Here is a 22,991-nt window from a genome sequence, read left to right as displayed (position 1 = left end):
TGCTTTATCTGCAAGTCTGAAGATCACTTGAAGAATGATTGCCCTGATTTTGATCCAAACTATGCTGCAAAGAAAAAAGGCAAGTTTGCAAAGAAGAAAAAGGAGGTAAAATTCAATGATTCTTATTCTGATAGTGGTTATGAAAGTGCAGAAGTTTTAGTTGCTTCTTTAGAAAAGAATAAGTTGGACTGGTTAATAGATTCTGGATGTTCTTATCACATGACCAATGATAAAAGTGTTTTAGGCAATTATAAGTCTCTAGATGGTGGTATTGTTCTGTTAGGAGATGATAGACCATGTAAAATTGTAGGAGTCGGTGATGTCACATTCAAAAGTAAAAATGGCAGTGAATTTACTTTGAATGATGCCAGATATGTGCCTGATATTAGAAGAAATTTGATTTCAATGGGGTTATTTGATCAATCACCATATGACTTAAAGATAAAGAATGGAATCATGTCCATTTATTACAAGTCAAAGTTGATTCTGCAGGGTGTTAAGGGTAAGTTTAACACTTACACCTTACAAGAAAAGGCACAAAGTTGTGTTGTAGCACTTTCTGAAGGTGTAAAAAGTTTAGCTACAAAGTGGCACTGCAGATTAGGTCATATGAGTGAATTAGGCTTAAAAGAATTAAACAAGTGTAATCTTTTGGGTAGAATGAATGAAACCAAGTTGGAGTTCTGTGAACATTGTGTCTATGGTAAGGCTCATAGAGTAAAATTCAGTAAAGGAAGGCATACATCAAAAGGTGTATGTGATTGTGATCAGAATTGATTATGTTCATTCTGATCTATGGGGGCCTGCTAGGTTAGAAATAATGAGTGGTTGCAGATACTTCATGTCTATAGTTGATGATTACTCAAGAAGGGTATGGATATACTTGTTAGCAAATAATAATGATGCTTTTGAAAAGTTCAAAGAGTGGAAAACCCTAGTAGAAAATCAGACAGAAAGAAAGGTTAAGAAGTTAAGAACAGATAATGGACTTGAATTCTGTGATTCAAGGTTCAATGAGTTCTGTAAAGCTCGTGGTATAAGTAGACACAGAACAGTTGCAGGTACACCACAACAGAATGGTTTAGCTGAAAGAATGAATAGAACCTTGTTGAATAAAGTTAGGTGTATGCTGTCACAATCTGGGTTGCCCAAAAAGTTTTGGGGAGAAACAGTCACCACTGCTGCATATTTGATCAATTTGTCACCCTCATCTGCAATTGAATATAAGTCACCTTTAGAAGTCTGGTCTGGTCAATATCCCAACTATGATCACTTAAGAAAGTTTAGGGTGTAGCTTATGCACATGTCAAACAAGGAAAGCTAGAGCCTAGAGCAATAAAATGTGTCTTGATAGGCTATCCTGAGGAGTGAAGGGTTATAGATTATGGAGAATGGAAGGTGATAGACCTAAGGTGATAATTAGCAGGGATGTTACTTTTAATGAATCTAAATTCTACAAAGATTTATTAAATAGTAACTCAGAACAGAAAATTGAGACTGTTCAAATTGAGGTGGAGCCAGTTGTGCTAGATTAAGATAAGGTGGTTTCAGATAGCTCGGATGATGAGTGTCCAAGTACAAATGATTACCAGCTCACTAGAGGCAGAGCAAGTAGACCAAAGAAGCCTCCAATAAGATATGGTCATGCTGATGTCACAGCATTTACATTTGCAGTTGCAGAAGAAAGTGATGTAATAGAGCCAATTACCTATATGGAAGCCATTAATTCTGCAGATAGAAAGAAGGGGCAGATAGCCATGAATGAAGAAATGGACTCATTGCATAAGAATGGTACTTGGGTATTGGTTGATAAGCCAAAAGGGCAAAAGTTGGTGAGCTGCAAATGGATTTATAAACTAAAAGAAAGCATACCTGAAGTAGAACCACCTAGATACAAGGCTAGGTTGGTTACAAAAGGTTTCACACAAAGGGAAGGTATAGACTATAATAAAGTGTTCTCACCTGTTGTTAAACACAGTTCTATTAGGATCATTTTGGCTTTAACTACTCATTTTAACATGGAGTTAGAGCAATTAGATGTTAAAACATTAGAGCAATTAGATGTTAAAACAGCTTTTCTCCATGGAGACTTAGAAGAAACAATTTATATGAGTCAGCCAAAAGGGTTTGAGGTTAAAGTCAAACCTGGTCAACCTAAGAAAGTGTGTTTGTTGAAAAGGTCACTATATGGGCTTAAGAAATCACCTAGGCAATGGTATAGGAGATTTGACATGTATGTCCTAGAAAAGGGATTATCTAGAAGTGCATATGATAATTGTGTGTACTTCAAGAAAGTCAAAAGCGGTCAATACATATACTTGTTGCCGTATGTAGATGATATGTTGATTGCATGTCAAGACAAGTCTGAGATTGAGCATACCAAGCAATTGTTAAAAGAAGAATTTGAAATGAAAGAGTTAGGAGAAGCAAAGAAGATTTTGGGTATAGAAATCAAAAGAGACAGAAACCAGGGTTGGTTAAAGTTATCTCAACAAGGTTACATGTCTAAGATACTTGAAAGGTATGATTTCTGTAAGTTAAAACCCGTATCTACTCCATTAGCTCAACATTTCAAATTATCAAAGGGTGATTGTGCTATTACACAAAGTGAGGTGGAGTATATGAAGAAAATACCTTATGCTGGTGTGGTTGGTAGTTTGATGTATCTTATGGTGTGTACTAGACCAGACTTAACTCATAGTGTGAGTTTAGTTAGTAGATACATGGCTAATCCTGGTAAAAATCATTGGGAGGCAGTAAAATGGATAATGAAATATGTGAAAGGGTCAACTGATGTAGGGTTGATCTACAGTGCACTTAATTCCAATGAGTTATGTACTGAAGGTTTCTCAGATTCAGATCATGAAGGAGACAGAGACAAGTGCAGATCTCTAAGTGGTTATGTGTTTAAAGTTTTTGGGTGTACTGTTAGTTGAAAAGCTTCATTGCAAAGGGTTGTGGCATTAAGCTCAACAGAAGCTGAGTATATAACTCTCACTGAAGCAGTTAAGGAGGATATATGGATTAAAGGATTCATTACTGAATTGGGTCTAGTTGAACCAAAAGTTATGGTCAACTGTGATAGTCAAAGTGCAATACATTTGTCAAAGAACCCAATGTATCAAGAAAGAACCCAGCACATTGATGTCAGATTGCATTTTATAAGAGATGTGATTGAGTCAGGTGAACTAAAGGTGATAAAAGTTCATACTGGTTGTAATTCATCTGATATGCTCACTAAGTCTGTTCCTGGTCCAAAGTTCAAGTTATGTTTAAAGCTATTAAACATTGATGCAGAATGTTCACATGAAGGTGGAGATTGTGAAGTACATGGTAGTAATGTGACAATTCTGCATAGTTTCTAAGTCCAGGGATTGATTATGTCAATATTCTAAAATGAAGATCAAGGTCGTTACAAAGTTGTTAAACGCTCCTCTCCAATTTTGACTTTCATTGACTCTCTCATTCGAGTTGTATAAGTAGTAGTCAATCTTCTGTAATAGTTAGTTCATAACGTTTCATCATTTTACAATTCACTTTTCATAGTTTTACATTGTAATCGTTTGTAATCAAAGAGTATCAAATAAAGTTTATTTCGATCAATCAAATTCGTATCATTGTGATTTCATTGTTGATTAATTGCTACAAATATGACATTAGATGACATTGGCGGAAGCATGAATTATTTTCATGCAGGTGAATTTTTTTATTTTTAAAGAGTATCAACTTTTTGGGCAATATTTGCAGTCTTTTGGGCAAAAATATGAAGGTTTGGGTAAAAAAAAATCACTCGGAGAAAAATCAAAAATCCAATTTTTCACTAAAAATTACAAATAATGACAGCGACTTTCACCCCCTGCCCCTACATATTTTCGCCACTGTTAGATGGGTTGATTGACTTGCTAAGTCGTTTTAATCTAATGTATTTGTGTCTCCCTTCCTACTGTCTTGTTAGGTCGAGAGTATACGTTTTAATAAATATTTTGCAGCTATTCAAAAAAGGATAGTATGCAGACTTTTTTTTTTCTTTGCTAAAAAAGCAAATTTAATAAAACAAAGACTAATTTATCAAAAAATGAATAAGCTGAACAAGATTACGGAGAGGTTCGATAATGTCATACCCCCAAATAGGGCCTGGGGTATTTGTGACTAATTATATCAAATCATAATTGTATAAACGAGAACGACTCTATATGAGACGTTATATTGAGTTTTGCAGCAGAAGATAAATAGGTTACATTGTATATAATGAACAACGCATTAAATGTCTTTAATTGATATGATATGTAATGAAGACTCCAAGCATAGCAAGCAATCATCATCAATTTAGCAAATGTAAGTCTTTCAAATTATCCATGAATGACTTGTTGAAATGTTGCTTTCAATTAGCAAATACACAGTGGAAGCATTATGTAGAACCTGAGAATAAACATGCTAAATAGTGTCAACCAAAAGGTTGGTGAGTTCATAGGTTTATCATAAATAATGATTTCAATAATAGTGTTAGACCACAAGATTTAATAAAGTTGATATAGAAATATCAATATAAAGTGTTGATTGATATAGAAATACCAATCTAAAAGTAATGCTGAGTTTGTAATATCGCGACTAAACAAAAGTTACCCCGTGACACTTGTTATTCGTGTCGTTGAATCATTATTATGTAGTCAAAGACCAACGGTCAACTGACTAGAGACATCACTCTCAGTAGCGCTACTCACAATAACTAAGCTTGCATCTTATACCTCAGCAATTAACGATATTACGGCAGGGATTTAGCATGACAAAGCATGTATATGGCATAAAAGTTTGAGTACTTGTATCTAAATGTAAAACAGTTATAAAAGTTGCGCATGTATTCTCAGCCCAAAAATATATATAAAAAGGGAGCTATGAAAACTCACGATACTGTATTTCGTATTTCGTAGTAAATAAGTGTATGATGGCACTGAACAAGTGCAGAGTTGTCCTCGAATTCACGAACCTATATCAAGTATATATATATATATATATATATATATATATATATATATATATATATATATATATATAAACACATATACTCGTAATCGAATAAGTCTATATATGTTATTTCAATTGTTATATATTTCTGTATATATACTTTTATATATATATATATTCTATATATAAGTATTTATTTGATAAAATGATATTAATAATGATAATGAATAAATAGTTGTATTATTTTGTAATATTAATAATAATAATATTCATAATGATAATGAAATTAGTAAAAATGTTAATAATAATAATGATATAGTTTTAATGATAGTAAAAATGATAATTTTTGTAAAAATGGTAATAACGATAATAATTTTAATAATAAAAATACTAATAATAATTACACTTATGTTGAAAATGATAATAATAGTAATAATAAAAATGTTAATTTTGATAAAAATGATAAGTTAAAATAATACTTTTAAATATAACCATGTTTTTAATATTAATGTTAATAATAACTTTAATATTAGTAATAATAATAATATCGATAATAATAATAATAGTAAAACTACCTTATAAAGCATTTTCCAAAAAGATATGTCACAGACCCGGATTGAACCCGAGACCTCTCGTTAACCTGACACAACACCCAACCATCCATCTGTTTCTCCTTTTCCATTAAAACCTCGATTTTAATTCTATTTATACTCTAATTCAGTTTCTTCATCTTCTTCAATATTTAAATCGACCAGAGATAACCGAAATCATAACAGCGTGATACTAGTTTGAATGAAGGCATGTAATTGAAACAAAACGATTATTGGAGGTTGATCGGAATTAACAGGAAAAAAAATGAAAACAGTGGTTGTATGCTTCGCGAGAAAAAAAAAATATGAACACTAAATTCAAAACGTTTTCCAAATGATTTTAGATCCTAATTACTTAATGAAAAAGGTTAGAAATAATCTTCCTAACATTCGACATCCCTCAATTGATCCAGAAACATTAACAAAATTTCGAATTTTATGAAGAACACTTCAGTTGACTTTTTGTTTTTAAAACTTTGACTTCAAAATTCGAACTTGATAGAAAGAATTGGAGTTTGAAACTTTGCAGAACGATTCACTAGAGTATTCCTAACACAATTACATTTTTAGATTTTGAAATGGATTTCGATTTCGGTTTTTGGCTAAAAAGTTATAGAACAGAGGTATATCGACAAAAAAATATATCTGTGTTTAGTTCTTTGAATTTCAGCAATGTTATATAATGTGATTGATTGATAATGGATACAAAATAAAAACCAGTAGAATAAAAAATATAATCACGATTAATAAAAATTAAAGCAGCAAATCACGATGGAATTTAAAATAAAAAGCTTGATCATGATGAAGAAAAAAAATAATAAAAAATAAAAAAGGCAGATCATACAGGTCACGATCAATCAAAAGCATTACAATTTTAGGTTAGATCTGTTTAAATCATTCACTTTAATTAATATTTATAATTAATAATTATTTTATAATAATAATACTAATAATAAGAATAATTATTATATTAATAATAATAATAATATTCTAATATTATTAATAATGATAATCAATAATAATAATAATAATAATAGGTATAACAATAATAATAATAATATTAGTAATAATAATACTAGTAATGGTAATACTAATAATAATAATTTAAATCATATAATAAATGATAATAATAATAATTTTGATAATGATAATATTAAATGACATTACTGATAATGATAATTGCAAATGATAGTAATAAATGATAATATTAAAAATTTGTCTTAATTTCATGGTAATAAAGATAATGATAAGTATCAATATCAATAATAGTATTAATAATAATATTATTATTAATAATAAGTTGTATTAATAATGATGATATTAATAATATATTAGTAATTATATTAATGATATTAATAATATCAATAATACTGATAATAATAATGATTGTAAATGATATAAATTAATGATAATATTGTTTAAAACAATATTAATAATAATACTAATACATAATTATTTTCAAATAATTGTTCGTGAATCGTTGGAATTACATATAAGTTAGGTTTAAATTTTGTCAAAAATTTCCGGGTAGTTATAGTACCTACCCCTTAAAAGATATTTCGTCCCGAAATTTAGTTGTTGCCATCAATCGGCGTTGTTCGTACATAGATGAGAATATTTACGTTTTATTTGGTCTTCACGTTCCCAGGTATACTCGGGGCCTTGCGTGAATTCCAACGAATAGAATATTGTTCTGTTTCAAGAGTTTAAATCATACGAACCTAAATTTGTACCGGTTCTTAGATGAAGTGCATTTTATTATTAATGAGGAGATCATTCAAAATGATGATGTTATACAAGTCATTTCAGTAAATTGGATACATGAAATGTGTTATGAATAGTGTTGAGCTCATTTAAAATCTTGAGCGTTTATGCCACAATATTAGGGCAGACAAATAGAGAGTTCGTTAAAATCTCAGTCGTGAAATTTGATAGAGATCGTCATTGTTTACAACAAGAATATTGTAATGATGAATATAAGTTGAAAAATAAAGTTTTATCACAATTGAATAATATAGATAAAACGATTCGATTATAGGAAGAGTATAAGTGAAGCTATCACAAAAGAGTGAAATGAGGAAATTAAATGTTCGTTTTAACTTTTGACATAGCTAAAGTTGATTTCCGAAATTCAAGGGATTTAAAGAAATCTTCATAATCTTTATAAGATTTGATTCTCCGGTAATTAAGGAATTTTGAGATTTCTTTGATTAAATGCAGTGAATTGCCTCGATTGCTGTGTTTGGAATTTTGCTATAAATTAGCTTCTTCCGTTTCATTATCTTCACCACTTCTATACTTTCTTTTCTAAATTCATACTTCCAAAATATTTGTTAATATGCTCAATCCCATATTGATACTTGTTATTATATTGACCATATATGCAGTCATTCTTCTTTTTCTTTTACCACCAGAGGAATCTGTTTACTTCTACTATGCTCTTGGGGTTATAGTGTTTTTAATTCTCCCGTGTCTTTATGTTGCTATACGCACTGATATACACGGTTTGTAATTTCCGTGTTGTTATCGGGCTTTGTATTTTCCCTTATATGTCAGAGCTTTTTGCCTTTTTATTCTCCTCTCGACTCTAAGTTAAGCGAGTAATGGTCCAGAATTTGTAGGTATGGAGTTTCGAATGGACCTACTGTTCTAAACGTAATATCACGATTTGATTTGGTAAATTACCAGAATTACTGAGGATAGAACTATCAAGAATATATTTTCTTGATATGTTCAAAGATTAAATAAAATGTAAGAGTCGTGTTACATGGAAAATGATGATTATAAAGTCTATGAATCATCATCTTCCATTAAAAACTTATCATGACTTACTGTAATATAATCACATTGGCCTGACGTCATTATATTATACTAACTCATGCTTCAATTCTCAACACTTCTTCAAGACATTTATAATTTAAACTTGAATTTTACATAATATAGAAACTAAAACAGTTTCCTTTATGATGTGATAAAGATATCGCAAAGAGATAATTAATTGCGGATAAGAATCGTTATGAAGATATCTTTAGAAATATAGAGGATATTTATAACGAAAGATACGATGATATCTTAGAATTTCTAAGATCGAATGATAATGAGGAAAACTCTTCGGTAAGGATTTAGAATGCGTAAGGAGATTATATGTCTTCTATAATTTCCATCAGAAATCGAATCACCTGGATTCTTGGATTATAGTTTTAGTCCTTGTGATTTGTCCATAGCAACTTTCATGGTTTGCTCAATCCGTTTTTCAGTTCCAAATCTGAGCTTATACCATTCTTTATCATCAAACTTTTAGCCATTAAGACCATCTATAGATTTTGCTGCTTCGTCAGCATTCTCAAGGTTAACGAATCTGAATCATTGATTATCAATCCGAGATAGTTTCAAAAATTTTTATTTTTAGATGATTAAACACTGATTGTAATCGTCGACGGATCTAATGGTTGACGAATAGGCGTTGTTGATTTCAAAAGTAATGAATGATAATTTTGGTGGTTTGATATGATAATTCATCATAGAATACGAATGAATATAATTCATGAATGTAGTGATCTTTAGGAATGATATCGCATATTTTATACACGTTTTCCTTAGCGATATCGATCATAATTTAGTCCGTTCAGATACGATTTGGTGTTTATTTTGATATTATTGAGAATGTTCGAGTTTGAAGAGCTATTTGTAGAAGAGATGCGGTTTTTGAAGCTTTTGAGGCATTTTGTTGACTGATTAATATTATTGGTGCTCCTGGGTTGGAAATGTTAAGTAAATATGGGGTAGTTTGGTTTTTATGTTATTATTAGTATTGAAAGAGTACAAAATAGACGAAGGAACCAGTTTCAGTGTTATGTCGCGGCGCGACAAATGCATCCGCGGCGCGATGTTACACGTGTTTCCAGATCAGAAGTTGGTTTAAAGAGGGTAAAATTTCACGTTATATGTCGCGGCGCGACAATTTAGGTCACGGCGCGACCGTGTGTCGGTTCAGGTGATTTTTGGCAAGTATAAAAGGCACAAAAAATACCCTAAATATTTCATTCTTCCATCCAGACGAATTGTGGCAGCTTTTGGACGATTTTTGGTGATCTTTGGAGAACTCCAAGGTCATTCTAAGGCATCAATCATTCCGGAAACAAGTCTCGATCCATTTATCGTTCAAGATTCAATCATTAATTAGGTTAATCTCTTTGCTTAAAACAATGAATTCTTCTATTACTTTGATTGTTATTTTTGTTCTAGCCATGATTGGCTAAGCTTTTAATGTTTGTCTAGATTGAATATTTGCATGTGTTTGGATGATACTTTGTAGTTTTATTAATTAATGCATGATAATTATGAGTTTTGATTAAGAACATTCTTGTGGGTGTTGATTATTGTTACTAGGTTGATTAATGAATCTTGTTTGAACAAAGGGAACCCTGTTTCAATTTAGTGATCTAATTTCCAATTGATTTGTCTTAACTGATTGGGTGCTTACTGGACCAAGGGGGTAAACCGGGTAACATTGATTGAACGAAATAGGGGTGAATTGTGTGGAGCGAACGCGTAACCAATTGAATCTTCATCTTATAATTAGTTAATTACTAAGTCACAAACGAAAGAGGTCTTTGGTGAAAGGGAACCCTAAGCCGATAAATCCTAGTTTGACGTGTTTGCTAAAAGAGAACTCTGGGTAAACCGACTCTGTAATTGCGTGCATTGATAAATAGAACTAGTGCTTAATAACAAATAATCCAACACTGCGAATAGGAGATCTAGGCGAACATTCTTTTATCTATTGAATTCAAATATCTTACTTTTTGTTGAGTCAACATTTATTTTTATAAACTTAAAAATACAAAAATATCGTCTTTTACTTTTAATCAATCTTCGATTTGGCTAATCGTTAAATAGCCACCAAAACAAACTATCTCGTACTTTCAATTTTCGTAGATTAACTTATTTTATTTTATTAATTACGATCTTAATTCTCACGTTTAAACTGTCCTTGGAACGATTTCGGAATTACCAATTTTATACTATTACATGATCGGGTACACTGCCCGTTAGTGTGTAGTAATCTTTAAACCGGCATTTTCCAGAGATAAATTATATACCAGATTTCACACATCAAGGAAGATAACACTTGCTAAAGCTTTACTTAAATTCTGATATGTCAAAATCAGAATATGTAATTGAAAATGGTTGTTCTTTAGTGAACGGTTACATATGTGGATGTAAGTAGTATAGTTACTGATTATTGAATCAGAATTGGAGAATGTATAATGTAACATAATAATGTGAGATATAAATATTTCTCGGGTATTACCTACCCGTTAAAATATTTTCACAATTAACAGTTGTACAAAAGGATTATCATCTTTATGAAGATATACGTTCATATATGTATTCTTCAGGTACAATATAGATTTAATGAGTTAATATAATATTAAACTCATTTGATTTGTGGTTGAAGAGAGAATAAATAATCTCTAAAACCTTAGAGATTTCATAATTGCCGCGAAATATTTTGCTAATGAAGTTATGAATCAATGCTTAATTGTTCATTGTTATTGATATACCTTGGTATATGATGTTGGTGCTCGTGAAATCCTTGTGAAATTCACAAGACGCGAATAATGTTTTCTAGAAAGTTTCGAGTACATCGAAAATGAAAGTATATAATCAAACATGTGTTTGAATAATACACTTGGTTTATTATGAAATGGAGTTTATTGTGTTGAAGCAGTGATTAACGATTGTTAAGTTATTAACAAAAGATGTACATCATAGCATATTAGTGATATGAATTAAGTAGTACATACTAGTTAAGATTCACACGTAATAGCTTAGTACGAAAAGATTTATTATTGTTCCAAACCATATATATATATATATATATATATATATATATATATATATATATATATATATATATATATATATATATATATATATATATATATATATATATATATATATATATATATATAAAGTATACATAAATAATTCTTCAGGAAGAATGAGTCAATACATCTTAACTCATTATTACTGATATTCCTTGGTATAAAGGGGCATATGATGTTGATGTTTGAGGTACCGATTATGATGTTGAGACGTGGGATGCGGATGATGTTGTTGTTGTTGTTGGTGAAGCTGGTGCTGTTGGTGGTGATGCTGATAGTACTGGTGGTGTTGGTTATGCTGCTGGTGCTGCTGATGCTCTTAGATTTCGCACCATATTCTCCAGAGCCACTACTCGAGCGCGAAGCTCGTTGACATCTTCTATTATTCCGGGATGATTGGCGGTTCGGACAAGTGGATGAATAAGATCTAGAATTTTAGATATTATATATTCGTGACTGGATATCCTGGAAATGAGGGTGAAAATAGTGTTCCGAACGGGTTCGCCAGTAAGTGCTTCAGGTTCTTCACCAAGAGGTGAATTCGGTTGGTGGAAGGGATCACCTTCTTCTTGTCTCCATTGATTAAGTTTACTACGAACCCATCCCCAATTCATCCAAAATAGATGATGGCTGATTGGTTCGTTTGTTCCGGTTACGCTGCCATTGGAGCTCGAGGAATCAAGTGAGAAATCCATGTTATGTGTTTGGAATTAGGGTTTTTGATACGAGTGGGTGTTGAATACTGAATGATATATTCGTCTCCTCGAATAGTATATATGGCAAAAGGATTTCCGTAATTTACGGAGAAAATTTAGGAAAAGTGTTAGACAAAGTCTATTAAGATAGATACGATAAGATATAATAAGATATGATGTGTCTATAATCCAATAATGGCAGTATGACGTGTCTAGATGATAAGTATGTAATTGGATAATCTTATGATTAAAGATTTTCAATTCACAATGGCCTATTCAGGTCTAGGGGCTTGAGCTATAGGATCCTTTAAATATGTAATCCAAACCCTTCCATTCTAGAGTTTCGTAGACGCCATCTGTCAAAAAAGTTCAATGATCAAAAAGAACGAGAAATCAAAGATTTAAAAGTATTGAATATGAGTAGTGATTATAATGTCTTTGAGATTCTCAATAACTTAATGACATTTTTTAGTTCGCAAGCCATGCATAAAGGCATAAGGCATATAGATACGTGATATAACAAAGAGTTATATACATTTGAGTATGAATAGTAACAAATATAGGAGTTTCAAAATTCATGGATAATATTTCATGTAATACATATGTAATACACAAACCATGATAGATGACTTAAGAATGTCAAGAATTTCAGAAATCATAGTGTCGCATTTAGATGCGGTGGCGTAATTGGATAATACTTAGGGGAATTAGCAGAGTTCTTAGATTGGCTCGGCATTCTAAGATAAGTAAAGTTCCGAAAGTATAGTGTAGTATTTAACAATTAAATGCAACAATTAAAGGCACTATAGTCAAGGAAAGTTGTAGTCCTACATTGCTAAGGTACCTAATTGTATAAGGCACACTTAAAATGCAATCCTGGTTCTCTACAACAGTACTGCTCTGATACCAATCTGTCACACCCCCAAATAGGGCCTGGGGTATTTGTGACTAATTATATCAAATCATAATTGTATAAACGAGAACGACTCTATATGAGACGTTATATTGAGTTTTGCAGCGGAAGATAAATAGGTTACATTGTATATAATGAACAACGCATTAAATGTCTTTAATTGATATGATATTTAATGAAGACTCCAAGCATAGCAATCAATCATCATCAATTCAGCAAATGTAAGTCTTTCAAATTATCCATGAATGACTTGTTGAAATGTTGCTTTCAATTAGCAAATACACAGCGGAAGCATTATGTAGAACCTGAGAATAAACATGCTAAATAGTGTCAACCAAAAGGTTGGTGAGTTCATAGGTTTATCATAAATAATGATTTCAATAATAGTGTTAGACCACAAGATTTAATAAAGTTGATATAGAAATATCAATATAAAGTGTTGATTGATATAGAAATATCAATCTAAAAGTAATGCTGAGTTTGTAATATCGCGACTAAACAAAAGTTACCCGTGACAATTGTTATTCGTGTCGTTGAATCATTATTATGTAGTCAAAGACCAACGGTCAACTGACTAGAGACGTCACTCTCAGTAGGGCTACTCACAATAACTAAGCTTGTATCTTATACCTCAGCAATTAACGATATTACGACAGTGATTTAGCATGACAAAGCATGTATATAGCATAAAAGTTTGAGTACTTGTGTCTAAATGTAAAACAGTTATAAAAGTTGCGCATGTATTCTCAGCCAAAAAATATATATATAAAGGGAGCTATGAAAACTCACGATACTGTATTTCGTATTTCGTAGTAAATATGTGTATGATGGCACTGAACAAGTGCAGAGTTGTCCTCGGATTCACGAACCTATATCAAGTATATATATATTAACACATATACTCGTAATCGAATAAGTCTATATATGTTATTTCAATTGTTATATATTTCTGTATATATACTTTTATATATATATTCTATATATAAGTATTTATTTGATAAAATGATATTAATAATGATAATGAATAAATAGTTGTATTATTTTGTAATATTAATAATAATAATAATAATATTCATAATGATAATGATATTAGTAAAAATGTTAATAATAATAATGATATAGTTTTAATGATAGTAAAAATGATAATTTTTATAAAAATGTTAATAACGATAATAATTTTAATAATAACAATACTAATAATAATAATTACACTTATGTTGAAAATGATAATAATAGTAATAATAAAAATGTTAATTTTGATAAAAATGATAAGTTAAAATAATTCTTTTAATTATAACCATGTTTTTAATATTAATGTTAATAATAAATTTAATATTAGTAATAATAATAATATCGATAATTAATAATACTAATAATAATAATATTAGTGATGATAATACTAATAAGCTTTTAAATGATAATAATACTTCTTTAACATTAAAGATAGTAATACTTCTTTAACATTAAAGACAATAATGTTAATACTAATGATATTAATAATAATGATAATATAAACTATATTAGTGATACAAATTTTAATGTCCATGTTATTAACAATTAACAATAATGGTAATATTTAGTAATACAATAGTACTAGTACTAATACAATAGTACTAGTACTAGTAAGTAATAATAATAATAATAATAATAATAATAATAATAATAATAATAATAATAATAATAATAATAATAATAATAATAATAATAATAATAATAATAATAATAATATTGAAAAGAAAAATAATAGTAAAACTACCTTATAAAGCATTTTCCAAAAAGATATGTCACAGACCCGGTTTGAACCCGAGACCTCTCGTTAACCCGACACAACACCCAACCATCCATCTGTTTCTCCTTTTCTGTTAAAACCCCAATTTTAATTCTATTTATACTCTAATTCAGTTTCTTCATCTTCTTCAATATTTAAATCGACCAGAGATAACCGAAATCATAACAGCGTGATACTAGTTTGAATGAAGGCATGTAATTGAAACAAAACGATTATTGGAGGTTGATTGGAATTAACAGGAAAAAAAATGAAAACAGTGGCTGTATGCTTCGCGAGAAAAAAATATGAACACTAAATTCAAAACGTTTTCCAAATGATTTTAGATCCTAATTACTTAATGAAAAAGGTTAGAAATAATCTTCCTAACATTCATCATCTCTCAATTGATCCAGAAACATTAACAAAATTTTGAATTTTATGAAGAACACTTCAGTTGACTTTTTGTTTTTAAAACTTTGACTTCAAAATTCGAACTTGATAGAAAGAATTGGAGTTTGAAACTTTGTAGAAAGATTCACTAGAGTATTCCTAACACAATTGCAATTTTAGATTTTGAAATGGATTTCAATATCGGTTTTTGGCTAAAAAGTTATAGAACAGAGGTATATCCACACACAAAAAAAAAAAATCTGTGTTTAGTTCTTTGAATTTCAGCAATGTTATATAATGTGATTGATTGATAATGGATACAAAATAAAAACCAGTAGATTAAAAAATATAATCACGATTAATAAAAATTAAAGCAGCAAATCACGATGGAATTTAAAATAAAAAGCTTGATCATGATGAAGAAAAAAATAATAAAAAATAAAAAAGGCAGATCATACAGGTCACGATCAATCAAAAGCATTAAAGTTTTAGGTTAGATCTGTTTAAATCATTCACTTTAATTAATATTTATAATTAATAATTATTTTATAATAATAATACTAATAATAAGAATAATTATTATATTAATAATAATAATAATATTCTAATATTATTAATAATGATAATCAATAATAATAATAATAATAATAATAATAATAATAATAATAATAATAATAATAATAATAATAATAATAATAATAATAATAATAATAATAATAATAGGTATAACAATAATAATAATAATATTAGTAACAATAATACTAGTAATGGTAATACTAATAATAATAATTTAAATCATATAATAAATGATAATAATAATAATTTTGATAATGATAATATTAAATGACATTACTAATAATGATAATTGCAAATGATAGTATTAAATGATAATATTAATAATTTGTCTTAATTTCATGGTAATAAAGATAATGATAAGTATCAATATCAATAATAGTATTAATAATAATAATATTATTAATAATAAGTTGTATTAATAATGATGATATTAATAATATATTAGTAATTATATTAATGATATTAATAATATCAATAATACTGATAATAATAATGATTGTAAATGATATAAATTAATGATAATATTGTTTAAAACAATATTAATAATAATACTAATACATAATTATTTTCAAATAATTGTTCGTGAATCGTTGAAATTACATATAAGTTAGGTTTAAATTTTGTCGAAAATTTCCGGGTTGTTATAGATAAGGAAACGAAAATGTATTCAATATCTACATACGCACGAGCCAAACCGTGTCAAACGAACAAACAACAAAACAAGACTACAACCATCAAACATTAAACATATTAATAACATACGGAACTAAAGCTAGTTCCATAAAATTTAGGTCTATAATGGTTAAGAGATAGTTTCAACTCTGAATTATTCAGCACCAAATGCTGAACCGTTCAACATCATATCTCATTCAAAGGTCAGAAACAAACGCGTTGAATGTTGAATGGTTCAGCTTTCAACGCTAAAGCATTCCATCAAGTGATAAACAAACGCGACCTCGGTCCAACTAATTATGGTGAAAATTCGTATAGAAGTTTTAGTTCGGATTTTTTACCATTTAACTATTAATTGTTCTGTTTTTATCAAATGTATGTACCAAACTCACTTTTTTTGAGAATATATCATTGTTTTATAATATGGTTTAATTGTTTAAATCACTATGGTTTAAGGATGTCTTGTTGCCAAAATAACCATTTTTTTATTGTTATTACATAATATTACACCGTTATTAAATTATTTTGACATTGAGAAAGAATTGAACTTAGTTGATCGATCTCGAGATACACTTAGCTTAATCTTGACTCGATAACCACATGAATATTATTGACTAGACTACCTCTAGCTGAAAAAACCACGTCTACGTACCAAAACAAACTCTATAAAAGATAGACATGGGGAGTTGAGCTTTCAATGTCCAGATTCAATGTACAAATTTTCATGTTGCTAATGTACGTGGCTATAAATATGACCTTTCATTTGCTTCTCATCATTTGCCAATTACCAATTTTAGAACCTACCTAGGTATCAACCTTGCCCTCAAACCCAATTTAGTCAAACAAAACTCAAAATCATTGCTAGCCAGAAATTAATGTTAATTTATTTACGTAATTATATATAGTATCAATATCAACTAGTTATTGAACCCCTCGCTTCGGGGTTCGATTTTTAATGTCTTTTATTGCGTTTAGTAAAATTATTTTGTGGCTAACGATGATGTCGTTGAAGCGCAACTCAAGTCGAACTAAAAGGTATAACCCGTGAGAGATTTAAATGTTATTTTAAATTAACAATATATGTGCATCTCCGCGTTTCGCTATGGAAGTGTCGACTTTTAAAAATTTAACGCAAAATCAACGTGTATGAAAAGTACCCCAAATATTTAGCGTTTTTTAAAAAGCGTCTGTTTTGCGTATAGCTAGTGACATTGTGTTCCTAAAATTGTTTATTTAAGATTTTTTATGAAAATAGTTATTTGACACTTTACCCCCCTGTTTGGAGGGTCGATTTGAATTTTTCAAAAAAAATGTGGAGGCCTTTGTTGGTAAAATGAAATTTAGTTAAAATAAAAAAAAGGTGAAAAATCGAAAATGCCCCTGGTACTATTCATAACTTTTGTCTATTAGTTAATATAGTTATTTGACACTTTACCCCCCTGTTTGGGGGGTCGATTTGAATTTTTCAAAAAAAAATGTGGAGGCCTTTGTTGGTAAAATGAAATTTAGTTAAAATAAAAAAAAGGTGAAAAATCGAAAATGCCCCTGGTACTATTCATAACTTTTGTCTATTAGTTAATACTAGTGTACGAACCCTCGCTTCGCGCCGGGGGTTCGGTTTTCAATGTATTTTGTTGCGTTTAGTTTGTAAAATTATTTCGTGGCTAACGATGATGTCGTTGAAGCGCAACTCGAGTCGAACTAAAAGGTATAACCCGTGAAAGATTTAAATGTTATTTTAAGTTAACAATATATGTGCATCTCCGCGTTTCGCTATGGAATTGCCGACTTTTAAAAATTTAACGCAAAATCAGCGTGTATGAAACGTACCTCAAATATTTAGCGTTTTTTAAAATGCGTCCATTTTGCGTATAGCTAGTGACATTGTGTTCTTAAAATTATTTCGAGTTTAACGATGGCGTCAGAAAAATTTGAATCGTTGCGAGCGAGAAGATATGGCCCGTTGAATATTTGGTGGAGTTTATTTAAGATTTTTTATGAAAATGATAATTTGACACTTTTATCCCCTGTATGAGGGGCCGATTTGATTTTTCAAAGAAAGTGTGGGGGGTTTTGTTGTGCAAATGAAATTTAGTTAAGTTAAAAAAAATAATATGAAAAGTCAAAAATGCCCTTGAGCACTATTCATTACCCCTCTCTCTTTTAGATATAGCTAGTGTTCGAACCCTCGCTTCGCGCCGGGTGTTCGATATTCAATGTATTTTATTGCGCTTAGTTTAGTTTGTAAAATTATTTCGTGGCTAACGATGATGTCGTTGAAGCGCAACTCGAGTCGAACTAAAATGTATAACCCGTGAAAAATTTAAATGTTATTTTAAATTAACAATATGTGTGCATCTCTGCGTTTCGCTATGGAATTTTCGATTTTTAAAAATTTAACGCAAAATAAACGTGTATGAAAAGTACCCCAAATATTTAGCGTTTTTTAAAAAGCGTCCGTTTTGCGTATAGCTAGTGACATTGTGTTCCTAAAATTATTTCGAGTTTAACGATGGTGTCGGATAGTGACATATCTTCTCGATGCGAGCGAGAAGATATGACCCGTTGAATATTTGGGTGGAGTTTACTTAAGATTTTTTATGAAAATAATAATTTGACAGTTTATACCCCTGTATGAGAGGGCGATTTGTGCAAATAAAAGTGTAGGGGGCTTTGTTGTGCAAATGAAATTTTGTTAAGTATTAAAAAAAAAAATAAAAAAATGGAAAAGTCGAAAATACCCTTACTATTCATTTGGACTGTCTCTTTTAAAAATTTGACTCGATGCGAGCGAGAAGATATGACCCGTTGAATATTTGGGTGGAGTTTACTTAAGATTTTTTATGAAAATAATAATTTGACAGTTTATACCCCTGTATGAGGGGGCGATTTGTGCAAATAAAAGTGTAGGGGGCTTTGTTGTGCAAATGAAATTTTGTTAAGTATTAAAAAAAATAAAAAAATGGAAAAGTTGAAAATACCCTTACTATTCATTTGGACTGTCTCTTTTAAAAATTTGACTCGATGCGAGCGAGAAGATATGACCCGTTGAATATTTGGGTGGAGTTTACTTAAGATTTTTTATGAAAATAATAATTTGACAGTTCGTACCCCTGTATGAGGGGGCGATTTGTGCAAATAAAAGTGTAGGGGGCTTTGTTGTGCAAATGAAATTTTGTTAAGTGGTAAAAAAGATAAAAAAAAATGGAAAAGTCGAAAATACCCTTACTATTCATTTGGACTCTCTCTTTTAGATATAGGTATAATAATAATATGTAAATGTAAATTAGAAAACACAAAAAGATAAAAAATAGAACTATTCATTTAAAACTTTTTCACAATTTTGTCACCTTACCCCCTGGTCTTTACATTATGTTAAATTTCACCCCCTTTTAAACTTTTTCACAATTTTGTCACCTTACCCCCGTCTTTACATTATATTAAATTTCACCCCCTTTTGATTACCTTTTTAATTTTGCCCAACCCTCTAATTATATTATACATAGATTCATTTGGAAAACACAAAAGGACAAAAAAAAAATGGCACTATTTATTTGAAACTTTTTTGCAATTTTGTCACCTTACACCCCCGGTTTTTCATCATGTTAAATTTCACCCCCTTTTGACTACATTTTTAACTTTGACCAACCCTCTAATTTTAAAGGATATATGTTAAACAAACTATAAATTTATTAGAATTATACATAGATTCATTTGGAAAACACAAAAGGACAAAAGAAATGGCACTATTCATTTGAAACTTTTTTGCAATTTTGTCACCTTACACTCCCGGTTTTTACATCATGTTAAATTTCACCCCCTTCTGACTACTTTTTTTAACTTTGACCAACCCTCTAATTTTAAGGGATATATGTTAAACAAACTATAAATTTATTAGAATGAATATGTTGATTAGTTGGTAAGGATGTTTGTTGCAATTTGAAGGGACGCAGGTTCGAAACTTGAAGTTGGCCTTTTTTTTCAGGCTAGCGATCTTGGGCCCAGCGAAGCGGGCCAACCCGAATACTTGTATAGTATCAATTAGAAAACACAAGAAGACAAAAAAATAGAACTATTCATTTGAAACTTTTTCACAATTTTGTCACCTTACCCCCCGATCTTTACATTATGTTAAATTTCACCCCCTTTTAAACTTTTTCACAATTTTGTCACCTTACCCCTGTATCTTTACATTATGTTAAATTTCACCCATTTTGATTACCTTTTTAATTTTGTCCAACCCTCTAATTTTAAGGGATATATATTAAACACTGTAAAATAATAACTCAAAGACATAAGTGGCTAGGTGTCTTGGTGGTCTTTATTCTTTCCAGATGGGTGCATGTTCGATTCTTGCAGGGGCCTTTTTTTTTTTTTCTTCTTCTTCCAGGCTAGCGATTTTTGTGACGCCCCGTACAAAACTATCGTGTACGATTCGTCAACAACAGGATCTTTACACGGTCAAGTACTACATGCTGTTTGAAAACCAGTTTGCATTCATAAAAAGACAGCGTTTTACAAAAGATAACGTGCATCCTACGAATAGGAGCATAAACATAAGTATTTGACCCTAAGGTCATTACAAAGCCATTGTTTGAAATTAACATAAACTACGAATTCAAAAGAAAAGTTCCATGAATGAGACATCTCTAGTAATGCAGCGGATAACTAATACAGCAGGTCCTTAACAGCAATTCAATAATAGCATGACAACAAATCTAACAGCGGAAGCAAGAAACCTCTAGGCACCTGAGAAATACACGCTTAAAAGTCAACACGAATGTTGGTGAGCTATAGTTTAAGTTGTAACAGTAACGTAAGGTAGGCCACGAGATTTCAGTATAACAAAACAGTATGAAAAGTATATGTATAACCGTGGGCACCCGGTAACTAGACTTAACGTTTATAACCCCCTAAAAGTACACTTGGTGAGTGCGTATGTTCACGAAGTATTAAACACCCGTTAAATGCTAGCGCGACTAGCCCGAGTGGGATATCAAACCCTATGGATCCATATCTAAGATTCGTGTTCACCGGTTCAAAAACCAATGACTAAACGTTACCGTGCTAAGGGGAATGTTTATGCCGTTGTATAACCCACACACATATAAAGTTTAAGTACTCTTGCTTAGTATGTAAAACGTAAAAAGCGCATGTATTCTCAGTCCCAAAATAATTAAAGTAAAAAGGGATGCTATAACTCACAGTGATAAAAGCGGTAAAGTCGGTAATGAAAGTACGCAAGTAGTAAGTCGGTCCGAAAGGTCGTCAACCTAAATCAAGGGTTACTAGGTCAGTAGGTTGTCTTTATAAATTCTAATAGTGCATAAAATAAGTTTAAGTGTCATCATCATCATCATTCATCATCAAAAAGCTAAGTAAGTTTGACAAGAATAGAGATCGAAACAATAGGCTGATTTTGGTCCGCTGTTACGACCTCTACGTAAATCGAAAAGACGCATAGTCAGTGGCTATGGCTCCGTATATGAGTCCCCTAACCGCTGACCAATTTTCAGAACCTAACTCGTCTTCGATTGACCGCGACGACGGTTTAAGTGCGAGTAGGTCCGAATTTTCAGCACAACGTTACAAAGGAGTATTGACTTTCGGAAGGCTATAAATCCTAAACCGTAACTCCGATTAAGACGAGGTCTAAACGGAAAATCATATAATCGAAACGAACTAACTGAAAATTAACTTTCCAGTAGCCCAGGTGGTCTGATCAGATACGAAAAACAGTAGGTAAGTGCTTCGGTGGGTTTCTTAATGCTTGATGCTCATCACGGTTCTCATTCTTGATGCTTGTAGCTTCAAGTGTAGAACTCGTTGATGGATTAGCATCACCTTGACTAAGATTCCACCATCAACACACAATATGTTAAGACCAAGTAAGTATACAACTCAATCAAGAGTCTTAGATGGATGATGAACCAAGGTTACATCATATCCTTAGTCTTAACAAAAATACAAGTCCTATTTACAAACAAAGTTACAAACTTTACATCAATCAAACAAGTATCAACATGATCTAAGTCAAATGAAGTGATGGAACCCTAAGCTAGAGAGCTTAGATCCCTTTCACACAATTTATAAGGTCACAAAGCTAGAAAGCTTGAACCTTTATTGTTCTTGAAGATCTTGAAGCATAAAGCTTGGATCTTTAAGTTACATGAAGATAACAAACACAAGTTTGAATCTTTTTAACAAAATAACAAGATCATAAGTTAGAAAACTTAGATCTAACAAAAAGATATGGAGATTCAAGCTAGAAAGCTTGCATCTTGATTGTTCTTAAAGATCTTGAAGCATAAAGCTTGGATCTTTAAGATAAATGAAGATTACAAACACAAGTTTGAATCTTTATAACAAAATAACAAGATTAAAGTAAAAAGATTTAGATCTACAAAGTAGGTGAAGATTCAAAGCTAGAAAGCTTGAATCTTCCATGTTCTTGAAGGATTCAAATCCAAGTTTGAATCTTACAAGATATAATCAAGATCAAAGCTAGAAAGCAAGACCTTTAATGATGATGAT

Source organism: Rutidosis leptorrhynchoides, chromosome 5 (genome assembly GCF_046630445.1).
Source record: "Rutidosis leptorrhynchoides isolate AG116_Rl617_1_P2 chromosome 5, CSIRO_AGI_Rlap_v1, whole genome shotgun sequence".
In the NCBI taxonomy this organism is placed as follows: domain Eukaryota; kingdom Viridiplantae; phylum Streptophyta; class Magnoliopsida; order Asterales; family Asteraceae; genus Rutidosis; species Rutidosis leptorrhynchoides.
This window is presented reverse-complemented; position numbering follows the sequence as displayed.